Consider the following 17380-nt stretch of genomic DNA (forward strand, 5'->3'; position numbering starts at 1 on the left):
TGTGAAAACGGACGAAAACAATAAATGCGGCGCGCCCGGCTTGCTCCGTTCACTCAGCTGGCGGTGGTCAGCTGATCGGCGCTGGTCTCTGGAGTTCTCACTGATAACGAGATCCGGACGTGACTCTCCGCTTTTGCGACTTCCGGTCACTCGCATGCAGCTCCTGCCGGTGTGAACATCAGTCACTTTTTGGTCGCCAGTCGCAAATGCTCGCGCGACCACTGCTAGTCAGCGGTGTGTACCAGCCTAAATGCGACAAGCTGCATTTCAAGCCGATGCGTTACCTAAACAACACTGCGTCTTCCTCTTTTCGTGACGGAGAGACGCCGGACCCGCTAAAACGCGCATGTGTCAAAGCAACGCAGCACGGCGCGCATCTGCGAGTATATGGCAGGACCGGTGCCATGTGTGGCAACGCCGGCGTGATGGGACGAAATGAAAGCTGGTGAATGCGCACCTCGTCACGTCGAAATGTGTTTGCACCTTGACTATGGAATGAAGTGATGTTGTCACATGACACGCATCTCATGATTAGTATGTTTGCACCAGTCACATACCTTCCTCATCCATTGGCGTCATGTAATATCAAATTTGGCATATGTGAAATATGGCATATGTTGCATACGTTTTTTGTTTATATAAGTTGTGCAATGAGCATTTTACTTATTTTCTTTGATTTTCCTCCTGGCTGTCCGACGTGTAAGTCCGGGGTGAAGGCCTCGTCAGGAGACATACGAGTCTCCTTTTGCCTTGCCTCGAGGACCTATTTCATGTCATGTAACTATGTCCGAAATAAACTGAAACTGAACTTGAAAAAAACTGAAGTTAGTGAAATGGCCGCGAGCGCAGCATCAGTGTGGCATGTAGCCATCTTGTTACATGACACGCATGTCGTGATTAACATGTTTGAATGTGCCATTTACCTATGTTGAACGGACATAGGACCCTAAGTACTATAAACTAAATGGAGGACATAGGACTTGGGGGATATGGTCGAGAGACTTTATCATCCCTGTAAACCATTCCCAGGAAAACCATTCTCTGTAAATACTACGGCCAAGTGAGCCGCACACCCAGAGCATGAGCTCAAGCGTGCATACTTCTTTCTTACATGCCTTGCAAACAACATCCATATCTTTTATATCGTACCATTGTTTGACCTGTGCCAGTGAGCAACAAGAGTGTGTCTGTAATTGTTTAGGTGTGACTGCTTGCGCTCTGTTTAGTCTAATGTCAGGGGGTGCTAACTCTCTCCTTCTCAGGTATTAATATTTAGTAATTTCATTATATGTCATCGGCTTAGCCCGTTGTAGATCTTTGAAGTCAGCAGAATCAAAGCCTTGTGTAAAAGCGTCCTAATCCGTATGTTCGCCGGCAATGCTGTTGGCCAATTCATTTGCATTCATGAGAACGTCGTCGAGTGGTGCAAGGTGCGCTGGAAACCAATATACGTGATGTGTATCAATGGCCTGTTTAATATTGATAATTTGAACTACTTGTGGTGTGATCCTGCTTCTGTTGAAGTCTCTTATGACTGGTTTCGAGTCACGGTATATCTCGATGTATCGATCATCCGTCAAGGCCAACGCGCTGACAACCTGTTCAGCGATTTCCGGTTTTGAAGTGTAAACCATGGCGCAGTTGGTACACCTGCCCTGGTGGTCAACTACTACCGCGGTGAACTTATTTCGGTCTTCATATGAGGTTGAGAAGACAAAGCAAGCACCCCTACCTCCTTTTTCTAACTCCTTCAATAAAGCCTTAGGCCGGGCTACCCTTCTGGCGACGTTGAAAGTTTGGTGCATATTTCTTGGCAACGGGGCAACGATGATGCTCTCAGCGAAGTCCTGTGGTAACTAGCTGTACGTCTCCTAGTCGACGACAGGGTTGAAAATGATTTTATCGAGGATCGATCTCCCCGTGCAAGTTGTATGAATCTTGCTATTTGTGATCTTTGTTGAGCCTCTGAAATTTTTCTAGTCTTGTTGTGTACCCCTAATTTGAGCAATTTTGGAGTGTCAGTGCGAAGCGGGAGACTCAGAGCACTCTTGATGACTTTCTTGATCACCGCGTCGAGCTTATTTATTTGGGTTTGTGTCCATTTATACATGGAAGCCGCATATAAGATATGCCATCGCTCAAACGAGTTGTTCAACCTGATAAGACTGTCCTGCTTCATGCCTTCTTGTCTCCCTGCAAGTTGTCTGATCATACGGTATGCGTTCTCTTTCTTGAAGATAACTTTCTTACGTTCGATGTGATTCCTGTCATTTGCATCTAGAAAAAAAGCCGAGTACCCTCATCGTGTTGACTCTGGGTATATTTACCCCGTTTTCGGTCAATATATGTATGTCACTTTCGGATAGTGGCTTCGAGCCCTTAGGTCTCCCCCTTTCTCTTTTATGTAAAGTAATCACTCCGATTTGAGACGGGGGGCCCTGAGACCAGTGAGCCTGAAGTATTCCTCCACTGTCTGCACCACTTCTGTAAGTGCATCTTGTACCTATTCTTCACTACCACCAGTGCACAATATGGTAAGGTCATCAGCATAGATTGTGTGGTGAATGTTGCTGATATTGCTGAGTTTCTTAGGCAGGCGAATCATGCACAAGTTGAAGAGGACGGGAGATATCACCGAGTTTTGACTCGGGGGGTTCCAGGATCACCGAGTTGAACCACATCTGAGTTCGTGTCTCCTACCCTTAACCTCGCTGTACGTGTTCCTAAAAAAATTTTATGTAATTATACATTTTCGATCCAAGTTCAATTTCTTCTGTCATTAGAAGGATGTATTTGTGTATTTGTGCCATATATTGTCGAATGCTTTCTTCATGTCTAGTCCGAGGATAGTTTTGGTATCTCTAGTGTACCCGTCTAGAATGTAGTTTTTAATCTGCTTCATAGCATCCTGAGTATATGGTGAGGATCTGAAGCCTAATCTATTGTAGGTGTATATGTTAATGTCCTCCAATAAATAGCTGAGCCTGTTGAGGATTGCATGCTCGGACTTTTACTACACATGATGTTAGCGATATTGGCCGCAAGTTCTCCAAACATGGGGGTTTACCCGGTTTCGGTATCAGTATAACTTGAGAAAGTTTCAATTCGTCTGGAACTTTTCCAAACTTTCATGCTTCGTTAATAAAATCAGTCAGTGAATCAATAGAGGGCTAGTCAAGATTCCTGAGTGACGTGTTGGTCACGCCATCTGTGCCAGGGAAGACTTTTTGTTCAAATGACTCGACACCCTTCTGATTTCAGATAAATGAAAGCTCGATCCAGCTCCAGCTGGGGGGCTCCCTGGTATTCCGGTCGTGGAAATTGTTCTTGCTCCTTAGCTTCTGGTTTGTATTTGTCTATGAGTTGTTTAGTAACTGTTTCAACGTCTTGATTTATAATGGCTATGTGTATGGCCCAAGCAAGATAGTGTCTCTGGTTAGACCTGGTGCCTTGCTCGTCTAGGAGGTGCTTAATGAGATTCTATGCCTTGCCATTCCTGATCTGCCCATCAATCGTTTCACAAAATTCATCCCACTGCTGGTTACATGGATTGGTGCAGTGCAGCTTGATTTGTTTATTCAGTTCTGCTATTTTCTTCATTAGTTTGCGATTGAGTCTTTGAGTCTGTCTTTTTTTTAATAATTGCCTGCTTTGCTTCAATTAAGTAAGCTAGTTTAGAATCCATAGCCTCCACCTTAGCGTCAGTGAGAAGCTTTCTAGTGGCTGTTTCGATATCATTTCTGATGGATTCGCACCACTTTTCGAGGCTTGTTTTCGCAGCATTTGGTTCGCTTTGCATTCTACTTCTGCGAAAGACATCCCAATCAACAACCTCAAATTCTCTAGTGCGGCCTTTCTCAACCTCCAGCTTAACCTCAAGAACACTGCGAAAGTTATGATCACTGCCAAAGTGATCATAACTTTGGCAGTGATCACTGCCAAAGTTATGACCGGTAATTGTCTATAGCGGATGCTCTACGTTTTTGACAAAAGTTAGGTCGGGTATGGTGTCTCTGCAGACAGAATTGTCAATTCTTGTGGGATATCCTTTATTCGTAATCAAGACTAGGTCTTGCTCGTCCACATGATGCCATAGATTCTTGCCTTTGGTGTTTGTCGCAGTATATCCCCAGAGTTCTTGAGCAACTTTGAAGTCCCCTAATATGATTAGAAGCCTAGCTTCCGCGAGTTTCGTAGCCTTTTCGAAAATTATCTCGAACCATTGCTTGTAGTGCTTCGGGTTACTGTATATGTTGAGGACAAATCAGCTGTTGCATCTTCGATTTTTGTGTGAAACCGGCAATAAGACCTCCACCATGAGATACTCCAGGTTCTTCTCCCGAATACCCAGATAATAACAGATGTGTGTCAGCTGCCTAATTACAAACACATATAAGCCTCTACCCTAGGTTTCGCACTCTGCAGCTCTTCACCAAGTGAGCATGACGTATCCGTATCCAGTTTCCTGGAGTGCAATCATATGGTCGCGTGTTATAAATTACAGGAGGTTTATTTAAAAACACGGACAGTGGAACTTGTAGAGACGCTCTCAGAGAAGGCCGCTAAGATGGCCGTCTCCTTCACTCTGCTTCGCTGTGCCTCTCGAGCAAATCCGCGTTCTTTGTTGTCGTCGCTATCTCGCAGCTAAATGCAGCTATGCACACGGCATTACCCTCCCGCCAGAGTGAGCGTCGTTCCGACGCTCAACAGGTAGAGATGCGGCCATCGAGTATTTACATCACTGAGAGTGGTAAAGTTTCATGCGGACCACGTGCACTGTCTCAGGCAGATGCTGGCGACGTTTAGAACAGGAGGAGGCGTCGGGCACGACTTCGTACGTCACGTCGCTAAGACGGCGCAGAACCTTGTAGGGTCCGAAGTATCGGCGTAGAAGTTTCTCTGAGAGGCCTCGTCGTCATACAGGAAACCAAACCCAGACTCTATCTCCTGGTTGATAAATGACGAATCGATGGCGAAGGTTGTACCGTTGGGCGTCAAGTTGCTGCTGCTTCATTATTCTGACGCGGGCAAGCTGCCTTGCTTTTTCGGCACGCTCAGTGAAGTCGACGGCGTCTGTCTCTGAGTCATTGCAATCGTAAGGCAGCATGGCGTCAAGCATTGTCGTAACTTCTCTGCCATGAATTAGTGCGAACGGCGTCATTTTTGTTGTTTCCTGGCGTGCCGTATTATACGCGAATGTGATGTACGGCAATATTCGGACCCAATTCTTGTGTTCTACGTCAACGTACATGCAAAGCATGTCAGCGATTGTCTTGTTAAGCCTTTCTGTAAGCCCATTTGTTTGTGCGTGGTAAGCTGTCGTCTTCCTATGCGCTGTGCCACTGAGCGTAAGCACAGTGCGCAAAAGCTCGGCTGTAAACGCGGTACCTTTGTCTGTTATGACGACAGCTGGAGCACCATGTCTCAGAACAATCTTCTCAATGAAGAACTGGGCCGCTTCAGCTGCAGTGCGACTCGCGATTGCCTTGGTCTCCGCGTATTGGGTGAGGTAGTCCGTCGCCACTATAACCCATTTGTTGCCGCTGTCCGATGTTGGGAATGGGCACAGCAAATCCATTCCGATTTGAGAAAACGGGGTTTCTGGCACGGCCACAGGATGTATTAGCCCAGCGGGTTTGACAGGTGGTACCTTTCGCCGCTGACAGTCAATGCATGTTCGGACGTAATGTTTAACCTCTGCTGCGATTCTTGGCCAGTAATATTTTTCTTTGATGCGTGTCAGTGTTCTTGTGAAACCGAGGTGGCCCGCAGTGGCTTCGTCATGGCAGGCTTGTAAAATTTTGCTGCGGAGAACTCCAGGAACTACCATCAGATAGCTTCTACCTGTTCATGAAAAGTTCTTTTTGTACAGAATTCTGTTCCGTAAACAGAATGACGATAAGTTCTTCGAAAACACTCTTGGTGCATTGGCGGCTCATCCGTTCAAGAATTCTATAAGCGAGTTGAGCTCCCGATCATCTTGTTGTTGCCGAGAAATGATTGCTGCATCAACAACTCCTAAAAAACATGGGAAATCATTATGCCCTATAGCCGGTGATTCAATCGGTGACCTTGACAAACAGTCGGCGTCTAAGTGTTGCCTTCCGGACTTGTAAACTACGGCCATGTCGTACTCTTGGAGCCGTAAGCTCCATCGTGCTAAACGTCCAGATGGGTCTTTCATGTTGGTCAACCAACAAAGAGAGTGATGGTCGCTTACGACTTGGAAATCGCGGCCATATAAGTACGGGCGGAACTTCGCATCTGCCCAAACGACGGCCAGACACTCCTTCTCCGTTGTTGAGTAGTTGTACTCGGCTCGTGTCAAAGTTCTGCTAGCGTAGTCAACCACTCTCTTCACACCATCTTGGCATTGGACAAGAACAGCACCTAGGCCCACATTGCTGGCGTCTGTATGAATGGCTGTTGGTGCATTCTCATCGAAGTGAGCGAGGACAGGTGGAGTTTGTAGACGCTGTCGCAGCTCATTGAATGAAGCTCTTGCTCTTCACCCCATACAAATGCGATGTCTTCCCTTGTAAGGCGGGTGAGTGGAGAGGCGATGTGTGCAAAGCCTGCTATAAATCGCCGGTAGTAGGCGCAGAGACCCAGAAAATGCCTGACCGCTTTCTTATCAACAGGCCTTGCGAACTTTGCGACGGCTGCTGTTTTATCTGGGTCAGGCTTCACACCTTCACGACTGATCACGTGTCCCAGGAACTGGAGTTCTTCGAAGCCGAAGTGGAATTTTTCCGGTTTGAGTGTGAGTCCAGCAGACCGTATGGCTTGAAGAACTAACAGTAGCCGCTTTAGATGCTCTTCAAACGTGGCCGAAAAAACGATCACGTCGTCGAGGTACACAAGGCATGTTTCCATTTCAGGCCGGACAGAACGGTATCCATTAGTCTCTGAAACGTGGCTGGGGCTGAGCATAGACCAAAAGGGAGGACTTTGAATTCATAAAGCCCGTCTGGCGTCACGAATGCGGTCTTTTCTCGGTCGCGCTCATCTACTTCTATTTGCCAGTATCCACTTTTAAGGTTCATTGACGAGAAGTAGCGCGCATGCCGTACCCTGTCCAAAGAGTCATCGATCCGGGGTAATGGATAAACATCTTTTTTGTAACATGGTTCAGCTTACGATAATCGATGCAGAAACGCAAGCTGCCGCCTTTCTTTTTCACGAGTACCACTGGCGATGCCCAAGGACTCTTTGATGGTTGGACAACGTCATCCTCTAGCATCTTCTCGACTTGCTGCTGGATTACCTCACGTTCTTTCTGAGCGACGCGATATGGGTTCTGTCGGATCGGTCTTGCTGTGTCTTCCGTAATTATGCGATGCTTAGTCAGAGGCGTTCGACCTACTCGTGATGTCGATGAGAAGCAGTCCTTGAACTGGTCGAGCAGCTCCATAAGACGGCATCTTTCAGTCGGTGTTAGACTCGGACCAATATCAACTGGTGGTGCATGTGGAGGTGATTGAGCTGTGGCTTCCCCTTGCAATAGAAGACAGTCGTGAGAGTAGTCGAGCTCTTCGAGGTACGCCACAGCCGTGCCTTTACCGATGTGCCGGCGCTCATTCGTGAAGTTGGTCAGAAGCACGTCTGCGCGCCCATCCACTAAGCTGACGATACCGCGAGCGATGGCGATGTCTTGGTGAAAAAGAAGGTCAGTGATGCGTTCGGCTATGGTGTCTTCATTACAGTGCACGGCGCAACACACGGAAACAACACTACATGACAGTGGTGGCACGCAGACGTCGTCGTCGACCACACGTAACACCCTGGGTTCTTGGTCTTGATCAGTGGTCCCAGACTTGTCGACGGCGAATGTGATCACACCGTCGCGTATGTTGACCACAGCACCGTACTCTCTTAAGAAGTCCATTCCCAGTATCATAGGTTTGTAGCACTCCGGTAGGATCAGAAATGTGGCTACAAAAGCCACATTCTCAATAGTGAGTCTTGCTGTAAATTTTCCCGTGGGAGTCATTATCTGGCCTCCAGCACTTCGGATATAAGGGCCTGTCTATTTCATTCTGACTTTCTTGAGTTCGTCTGCCAATCGTTCACTCATTATGGAGAAGTCAGCACCCGTATCGACTAAGGCCTTCACTTCAACGCCGTCAATCGTCACAGCGAGGTCGGCAGTCACAGTTTTCTCGGCGAAGTCTTCATCGTCGTCTCTCACGTGTTTCGGCAGCAGTGGGGGATTTTCGGCAATTCGACGGCTCTAACCTTCCCCCCAGATGTCGCTGCTTTCATTTTCCCCGCCGTGGGCTGGGAGACCGACCTCTGACGGTGTCAGCAAAACTACGGCGGCTTGGTGAACCAAAGCGAGCCGGTGATGGTGACCGCGTCCGGAAGGTAGAAGAGCCTTCCCGCCTGCCAGCCTGGTCGTCGTCGATGGGGGCACGGCTTTCGTCGAACTGTCGGCGCGTAGCTGTAGGTGCACTACCGCGGTATTCAGCTCGGCGATGTGGGCAAAAATGATAAATGTGCCCTGGCTCTCCACAGTTGTAGCAGAGTGGTCGACGATCCGCAGTGCGCCATATGTCGGTCTTCCGCATATAGGGTCGCCTGACAGAATCCTGCTGAGCCCAGGCTGCCACAGGGTACGGTTCGAGGTACTGCGGCGCTGGCATGGGTGTGGGTCGACGAACACCGTCTGCATAGCTGTATCCGTTCGGCTGGTATGCTACTTCTGGAGCCAATGGACGACGCACAGCGTCTGCATAGGTACACGAGTTTGGACGGTGCGGTGAAGGGGAATATGGCTGAGGAGAGGCAAACGCTTGTCGAAGTTCATGGCGAACGACTTCAGCGATGGAGGCTACCATGGACTCCTGCAGCGGGGGCGCCTGTGACTGCAATATGTATTTTGCGTTCTCCTTCGCGATCTCCTCACGCACGATCTGTCTGATCAGGTGGCGTAGAGAAAACTCGTCGCTTGCGCTAAGTGCGGCGGCGCCTGCAGCTGCGCTGGTGGCCGGGCGATCAGACTGTCGGTACCGTTGCTGTAACGCACGCTCTATTGCGGTGGCCTCCCTGGTGAACTCGTCCACTGTTGTCGGCGGATTGCGCACAAGACCAACAAATAGCTGCTTTTTGACGCCCCTCATGAGATGGCTTAGCTTTTGAGCCTCGGGCATGTTGGGGTCCGCGCGGTGGCACAAGCGCACCATATCCTCAGCAAACATGGCGACGCTTTCCTGTAGCTGTTGGGTGCGTCCTTCAAGAAGGTGTTGTGCGGTTTGCGTCGGTCCGCATTACCGAAGGTGTCAAGAAACCGACGACAAAACTCCTCTCATGTCGTCAATGTTGCCTCCCGGTTTATAAACCACGTCTTCGCGCCGTCTTCAAGGGCGAAGTATACGTGGAAGAGCTTTCCATCGAGACTCCAGTAATTTGATTTAGCTACCCGTTCGAACTGCTCCAGCCAGTCTTGCGGATCTTCGTTCGACCGGCAATGAAATGGTTCAGGAATGCGCATATTCTGGACCGTCACCTATGCAGGACTCCTTGCCATTTCTCGAGTAGGGGTGGTTGTCGGAAGTGTTGCTCCCTTTAAAAGGCCAAATTCTGGTTCAAGACCTTGAAGGCGACGGCTTGAGCGGTGCACAGGCGTCTCCACGCGTGGCTGTCTTGTAGGGCTGGACTCGGGGCTTCTCACAGGGGTGCTGATCATGAGGTGGTAGTACCCAGCACTTCCACCAGTGTCGCGGGTTATAAATTACAGGGGGTTTATTTAAAAACACGGACAGTGGGACTTGTAGAGACGCTCTCAGAGAAGGCCGCTAAGATTGTCGTTTTCTTCACTCTGCTTCGCTGCGCCTCTCGAGCAAATCCGCGTTCTTCGTTGTCGTCGCTATCTCGCCGCTAAAAGCAGCTATGCACGTGGCATTCTTGCATTCTAGTTATCCGAGATATTGCTGGAGTGTGGCACGTTTCTAGTTGTACTCCCCAATTGCATTGCCACACTCGAAATTCTTTTTTAGTGCGAGCAATATTGGGTATTCGTATCTCTTGCCAGGGGTAACAGGGGGCTGTGAGGAACGATGGTCCACACTGCACGCTGTCATTGCCGGACATAGTCATTATTTCAAAAATTGTTACCCCTTCATTTCAAGCCTTAAGCACTTCCCTGGGATCATTTAATGTATTCTGGATTTGTCCCAGACTCAACGATAACTGTCAGACGCTGTCCAGGATCATTTTCATTTTATCTGCAAATGAGGCTTGTGCTTCTTTCTTTTCCTTAATGTGCGTTTCAGTATTCTTGAGCTTACTTTCGACGGCTCTGCACTTGGCAGACAAGGCTCCATCATCCACAGGCACGGAAACTAGTGTTACTTATTGCGTGTTTTTGTTCTCGATCTCCTTGGTTTCACCTCAAAGTTTTTAGGGGCGAAGCTCCTTATGGCGTGGCTTGTGCATCCCTCGTAGTACGTTACCACCAGGGGCACATACCCGAAATAGGTATAACATTTGACCTCCAAGGTGGTGCCGGTGAGAGATTTCTTCTGTGTGTTGTTTAACAATAAAAAATAGTGCTCAATGTACATGCCAATGGCTGCTAATGGGGAATGAGAGACATGAGTATTCGGCTTTTAGTCAACGCGCACGCTGCGATCCCCATTAGCAGCCATTGGCATGTCCATTGAGCACTATCGGACAAGAAAGGGTTGCTACATTATACTCGCTGGGTGTAACCTCCTTAGTTTTAGAGAGGTGTAGCGAGCGTTGAGCCGCAGGGCCATGAATACAATGAACTAGTATATACCATGAATGAATTCGAGGTGGTTAAAGGGGGGAAGCAGGTACGAAGCGCAAGCCGTAAGAAAAAAAAAGCTGAATCCTCCTGTCTCTCATTTCACATTAGCAGCCACTGGCATGTACATTGAGCACTATCTGACAGGAAAAGGTTGCTACGTTATACTCGCTGGGCGTAACCTCCTTGGTTTTAGAAAGGTTTAGCGAGCATTGGGCCGCAGTGCCATAAATACAATGAACTATTATATACCATGAACTCAAGGTGGTTGAATGTGGGAAGTAGACCCGAAGCGCAAGCCGTAAGAAAGTGTGCGTGTGCCACCACTGATTTAGTCTTTGGGATTTCCACTGAATGGCGGTGCTTATATATGGGAAATATATGATAAATAGATGCGAGGTGGTGGGACTTGGAGCGTGGAATAGACGGACGAACGGACACACAGACAGATGCATGGATGGACGCATCAACGGACGCAGGGGCGGATGCATGAACGAACGCAGGGACGGGCGCACAAACAGACGCATGGACGGTCACACAGACGGACGCATGGATGGTCGAATGCTTCGCCCCACTCTTCATCATTCACTCCGTGGATATGCTGCCATTTTTTTAATTGCTTTGAATTCTGTAAGCGTGTTCTTGTTCATCTTTTTCTTGTAGAGCGAACAATTCACAACGATCGGACCATAGCTGACAAAATCTGAAACCTTGTGACCATCGAAGGCGATCAATGATCACCGTGCCGATATTCCTGATTCTTTTAGCCACGAGCGCCAAGTAGTTTCTTGGGTTGACAATATTTTTCTCAGGCTCCGCCGGCCCGTCGGCGACATCAATATTTCTTATCACTCTTTTGTACATATGGTCTGGGGCAGCCTCGTAGGCGCTAATCTCATATTTGAAACCACCCACGTCTATTGATCTTATTTTTATTGACATCTCAGCATTTTCCCGCTCCTGTGTAATCCCCACCATTATGTTCAGGTTGACGTTCGGGCAGATTATGTCTGACGCCGTCTGGTCTAAGCCCAGCCCTGCAGCTTCTATGAGGACTTTGCCTACCTTGGTGTAACCCATGTTGCTTGTATTGATGCCTCCACGTGGTCATAGGATGATCTTGAAGTGATCCTTAGGCATGTAGGGAATGCGGGAGGCCCTGGCAACCCTGTTCTTCACCCCATTGCCGTTCTCAAACTTTCTAGGCGCCACGTCCGTGTTAGGCCCAGCTCCTGCTGAGTGCCCGCTAGCAGCGGATTTGGCCGACATTCGCTTGCAAACTGCTGCTTCCCACCCGTACTCTTCAATACATTCATCGGGACATATGCTTTCCCCGTTCATCATTACTTGCACGTCAAATGCGCGGCCACTCTCCCCCAACAAACGCCCCTTGGCGCGCGTCCATGTGGCACTGACCCGGCTCGGCGTAGCACGGCATAGTCGGCACAAAAAAGTCTCGTAAAATGACGACAAGTTTGCCCACCATACAAAACTGATGTAGCCTTGTTGGGTTTAATGTTATGCGTCCAATGATGTAATCCATTTAATGACACACATTGATTACCTGGCGGAAACAGATGTTGAGAGCGGGAGCCGATACTTTTCTTCCAAACTGTTCGGCACCTGCGGCGTCTCCTTGTTATTGTTTTGTTCCTATAACAGCATCTTCGCACGTAGGGAGCTCGAGTAAACGCGTCGCGGAGTTGGGGTTTAAAACATTGTTGCGTAATTGGTATGATTTGGGAAGGCCTAATTGTTACTTAGTCTTTATTATTCTTAGTTATTCATTGAATGAAAAGTGTGGCCTTCAATGTCTAGCGAAACCCAAGTAAAGACGCCCTTGACTGAATTCCTAACGCGCAATCCAGTGCCCACATAAACGGGTTGCCAATGAACGGTTCTGCAGAGCAAGCAGCCATTTTAGGGACAAAACTCCTTATGCTGTAGGTCGTGCTTCCGCTATTGAAGTAGTAGTAGTAATCGTCATCGTTGTAGTAGTAGGTAGCCACATCTCATATAGTCTTGGGAGTGTCCGCTGGATGGCAGTATTTTTATATGATGAGTATATGATGAAAATTTGGAAGATCCAACGTACAGTGGGAATCGTTGATATGCGAAGCACGAAATAGAAAGGTTGATATGCCACTTTAAGATCAGTACAACGTTACGAGGTGGATGTAAATGATGCTATACATAAATTTTGTCTCATGATTTTCATGTTTGGATGAGTCGTTTACTTCGTCATCTATTCACGTCACGGGCATACCAAATTTAGTATGTGTGAAGCTAGAGAAGTGACCGCGAGCATGCTATGAGCGTGGTATGTTGTCATGATCTTAAATGATACGTGTCTAAGATTGCCATGTTTCCACCAGTCATATACTTTCATAATCCATCGACGTCACGTAGCACGCGATTTGGTATATGTGGAGCTAGCAAAACAGCCGTGAGCGCATCATGAAGGTTCCAATATACTGCAAATTAGTGTTGGCGCGCGCGCGCGCTAGGCCCAGCCACGCTACGTTAGCGAAACGCCAGCACTCTACAGTCTGACTACAGGCGTGACCAGCGCCCGTCGGTGTGGGTCGCCGACAACTGGCGTGAAAAGCGACATGCTGCATTTCGCACCAACGCGTTACCAAGATAACACTGCGTCTACCTCTTTTCGTGATGGAGGGACGCCGGACACACTAAAACGTGCATACGTCAAAGCAACGCAGCGCGGCACGCGTCTGCGAGTATATGGCAGGACTGGTGCCTGGCGTGTCAACGCCGGCGCGACGCGACAGAATGAACGCCGGTGAGTACGCACACCGCGGCACGTCAAAATGTATTAGGGCCTTCACTGTGGCATGTAGCCATTTTCTCACATGGCACACATCTCATGATTATCAAGTTTGCGCCAGTCACATACCTTCGTCATCCATTTACGTCACGTAATACCCCAATTGGCATATGTAAAGCTAGCGAAACGGCCGCGAGCGCATCATGAGTGTGGCATGTAATCATGTGTTGTTACATGACACGCATGTTGTGATTATCTTGTTTGTATGTGTCATTTACCTATGTCGTTCGTTCGCGTCACGTAATACCGAGTTTGGTAGATCTGAAGCTATCGAAACGGCTGCGAGTGTATCATGAGCGTAGCTTGTAGCCATGTTGTTACATGACACGAATATCATTTTAGTATGTTTGCACCAGTAGCATACCTTCGTCATTCATCCACGTCCCGTAATACCAAATTTGGTATAAGTGAAGCTAGTGAAACGGCCACCAGCAAAGCATGAGCGTAGAATGTAGTGATGTTGTTACATGACACGCATCTCATCATTATCATGTTTGCACCAGTCACATACTTCCGTCATCTATTCACGTACTGTAATACCAAATTTTGTATATGTGACGCTAGTGAAATGGTCACGAGCGCATCATGAGCCTGGTTTGTAGTCATGTTTTATATGACATGCATGTCATAATTTTTGTTAAGGTTTGTCACTTGTGTTTGCCATCTAATCATGTCAAACAATACCAGTTTTGCAATATGTCGTGTGAACCACCACAAGAGCAGCAAGACCATGAAATATGAATAATGACTATATTGACATACATGTCATGATTTTCTTGTTATGACTTGCCTCATATGCTCGTCATACAGTCAAGTTATACTGCACCAAGTTTGGTATCGATACCATTATCCAAACGGCCAGGAGAGCTAAAATTTGTAGGCGGCTGGATAGATAGATAGATAGATAGATAGATAGATAGATAGATAGATAGATAGATAGATAGATAGATAGATAGATAGATAGATAGATAGATAGATAGATAGATAGATAGATAGATAGATAGATAGATAGATAGATAGATAGATAGATAGATAGATAGATAGATAGATAGATAGATAGATACGCTGAAAGTCGCCAAAGTTCGCTAAGAAATGGTTCTAAAAGTTGTGGCCCAGTATAGGCACCCGGCAATGCAGTTTACGAGATCTGATGGTAGCGCCAAAACACGCAGACTAGCAGGTAGGCGCAGCAAAACCGAATCTTCCCATGCGTAGCCTAGCGAGTAGACGCAGCAAAACCGAACTTGCACGTGCATATCATTTTCTTTTTAGTAGTGAGAAAGTGGTCACGGCCGTTTATGTAAGCGCCCAGCAAGCGTTATTTGCAAACGTGCCAAAAAGGGCACTGACACTTCAGCGTGTCACTGTGTTCAGCGAGCGTTTCATTTTCTTATTATCCCTGGCGATCGGTACCAACAATGTTGAGGTGGCGCAAAGAGCTTCGTTGCGCCCTCTGGTTCACTGTCAGGTGCCTTTAGAACATAGGCACTGTAGTTCAGTGACAAACGCGACGCTCTCTTAACGCCGGCGTTTCCACTGGCTTCGCCGGGTGCTATAGCAACGCTATGTGATAACTTTTAGGAGCGAAGCTCCTTAAGGCGTGGGTTGTGCGTCCCCTGTATGTAGCCACCTCTCGTTCGGTTCAGTTCTTTAGATCGGGCGCTAGCCACCGCCCGATCTAAAGGGTACAGCCATATCCATCCGTCCATCCGTCCATCCGTCCGTCCATCCATCCATCCATCCATCCATCCATCCATCCATCCGTCCCTCCGTCCGTCCGTCCGTCCGTTCGTCCGTCCATCCATCCGTCCATCCATCCATCCGTCCATCCGTCCGTCCGTCCATCCATCCGTCCGTCCGTCCATCCGTCCATCCGTCCATCCATCCATCCGTCCATCCGTCCATCCGTCCATCCGTTCGTCCGTCCGTCCGTCCGTCCATCCATTCATCCATCCATCCGTCCGTCCGTCCGTCCGTCCAAAAGATGCAAGATGTTATAAACTAGACGGCGGTACGTGTAGTTGATTATGAAAGATGCGAGGTGTTATAAAATAGGAATGATGCCACATATGCCGCGTGTCATCGTTCGATATAGTGCGGCGACGTACGCTAGGGGGAGCGTTGCAATAAAATCGAGTGGGCAAAATGTACGGAGGATTCATAGTTTACCAGGTTTACCTCCGGAGCTTCGCCCACTCATCATCATTCACTTCGTGGATATGGCGGCATTTTTTTAGCATTTTAATGTTGCGGCGGTTTGCGGCTAGATGCGCTGCCAGCAGCGGTCCGACGGACACGCGTCTCTCTTAATTATATGGTTGATTACGTCCCATAAGAAAGCCGAGAAGGGTTGCCACCTAAATCATTTGTACCTTACATCGCGGTGGCAAGTCAAGTTCAAGTCAAGCAGCGTTTCTGAATACGGGGGTTACACTCGTATTCATAAACGTTCAATGACATGCATGCTTTGGCCGCAAATAACACACATACAAAGTAAAAGAACACTCAACGACAAGCACAAGTGTTCTTTTACTCTTTGTGCGTTTCATTTGTGGCCAAAGCAAGTAATTAGGGAAGTACCAACTAGGCCAACAATCAGTACTGTTATAAACGCTCATTGACTTCAGCTTGATACCGTCTTCAATGCAGTGCGTTTGAAACGTGTCTTGTGCGCTCTTACGACCTTAGCACCACCTAAAGGCAGTGCGTTCTTGTTCTGCGTTGGAGTCAGTGGCAAGTCAAATTCAAGTCAAGCAGCGTTGCTGAATACGGGGGTGATTCCCCACATTTCTTACCCCCATATTTACAAACGCTCTTTGACTCGACGCTTCACTCGAAAAGCTCCTTCAGTTGGGTTTTCCCATTCACAAACCGCCCTTCACTAGAAACGCCTCCTTCAGTTGAGACAATCTCGAACATTTCCTAGAGATTGTGAAAAAAAGCGATGAAGCTTCCTTGAATCGTCCCTCGGGTAAAGTTTCTGCACCAACTTCGAGTCCATGGCGAAGCTCGTCTCGCTGTGACGGCGTTTTAGGGGCGAAGCTCCTTATAGCGGCACCCGTTCGTCCCTCGTAGTATGTAACAAGTATAACATTTTGACCTCCAAAGTGGTGCCGGTGAGAGACTTCTTCTGTGCATTGTTGAACAATAAAAAAATAGTGCTCAATGTACATGTCAATGGCTGCTAATGGGGAATGAGAGACAGGAGCATTCAGCTTTCAGTTAACGCGCAGGCTGCGATCACAATTAGCAGCCATTGGCATGTAAATTGAGCACTATCTAACAAGAAAGGGTTGCTACGTTATACTCGCTGGGTGTAACCTCCTTAGCTTTAGAAAGGTTTAGCCAGCGTTTAGCCGCCGTGCCATGAATACAATGAACTTGTATATACCATGAATGAACTCGAGGTGGTTAAAAATGGGTAGTAGATACGAAGTGCAAGCCGTAAGAAACGTAAGAAAGTAAAAGCCGAATTCTGCGCCTCTCATTTCCCATTAGCTGCCATTGGCATGTACATTGAGCACATTCTGACTGAAAAAGTTTGCTACGTCATACTCGCTGGGCGTAACCTGCTTGGTTTTCGAAAGGTTTAGCGAGCATTCGGCCGCAGTGCCATGAATACAGTGAACTAGTATATACCATGAACTCGAGGTGGTTAAAGGTGGGAAGTGCACCCGAAGCGTGAGCCGTAAGAAAGTGTGCGTGTGCCACCTCTCGTTTAGTCCATGAAATGTCCGCTGGATGGCGGTGCTTCTATATGGGGA

Source organism: Rhipicephalus microplus, chromosome 1 (genome assembly GCF_043290135.1).
Source record: "Rhipicephalus microplus isolate Deutch F79 chromosome 1, USDA_Rmic, whole genome shotgun sequence".
NCBI classification, from domain to species: Eukaryota; Metazoa; Arthropoda; class Arachnida; order Ixodida; family Ixodidae; genus Rhipicephalus; species Rhipicephalus microplus.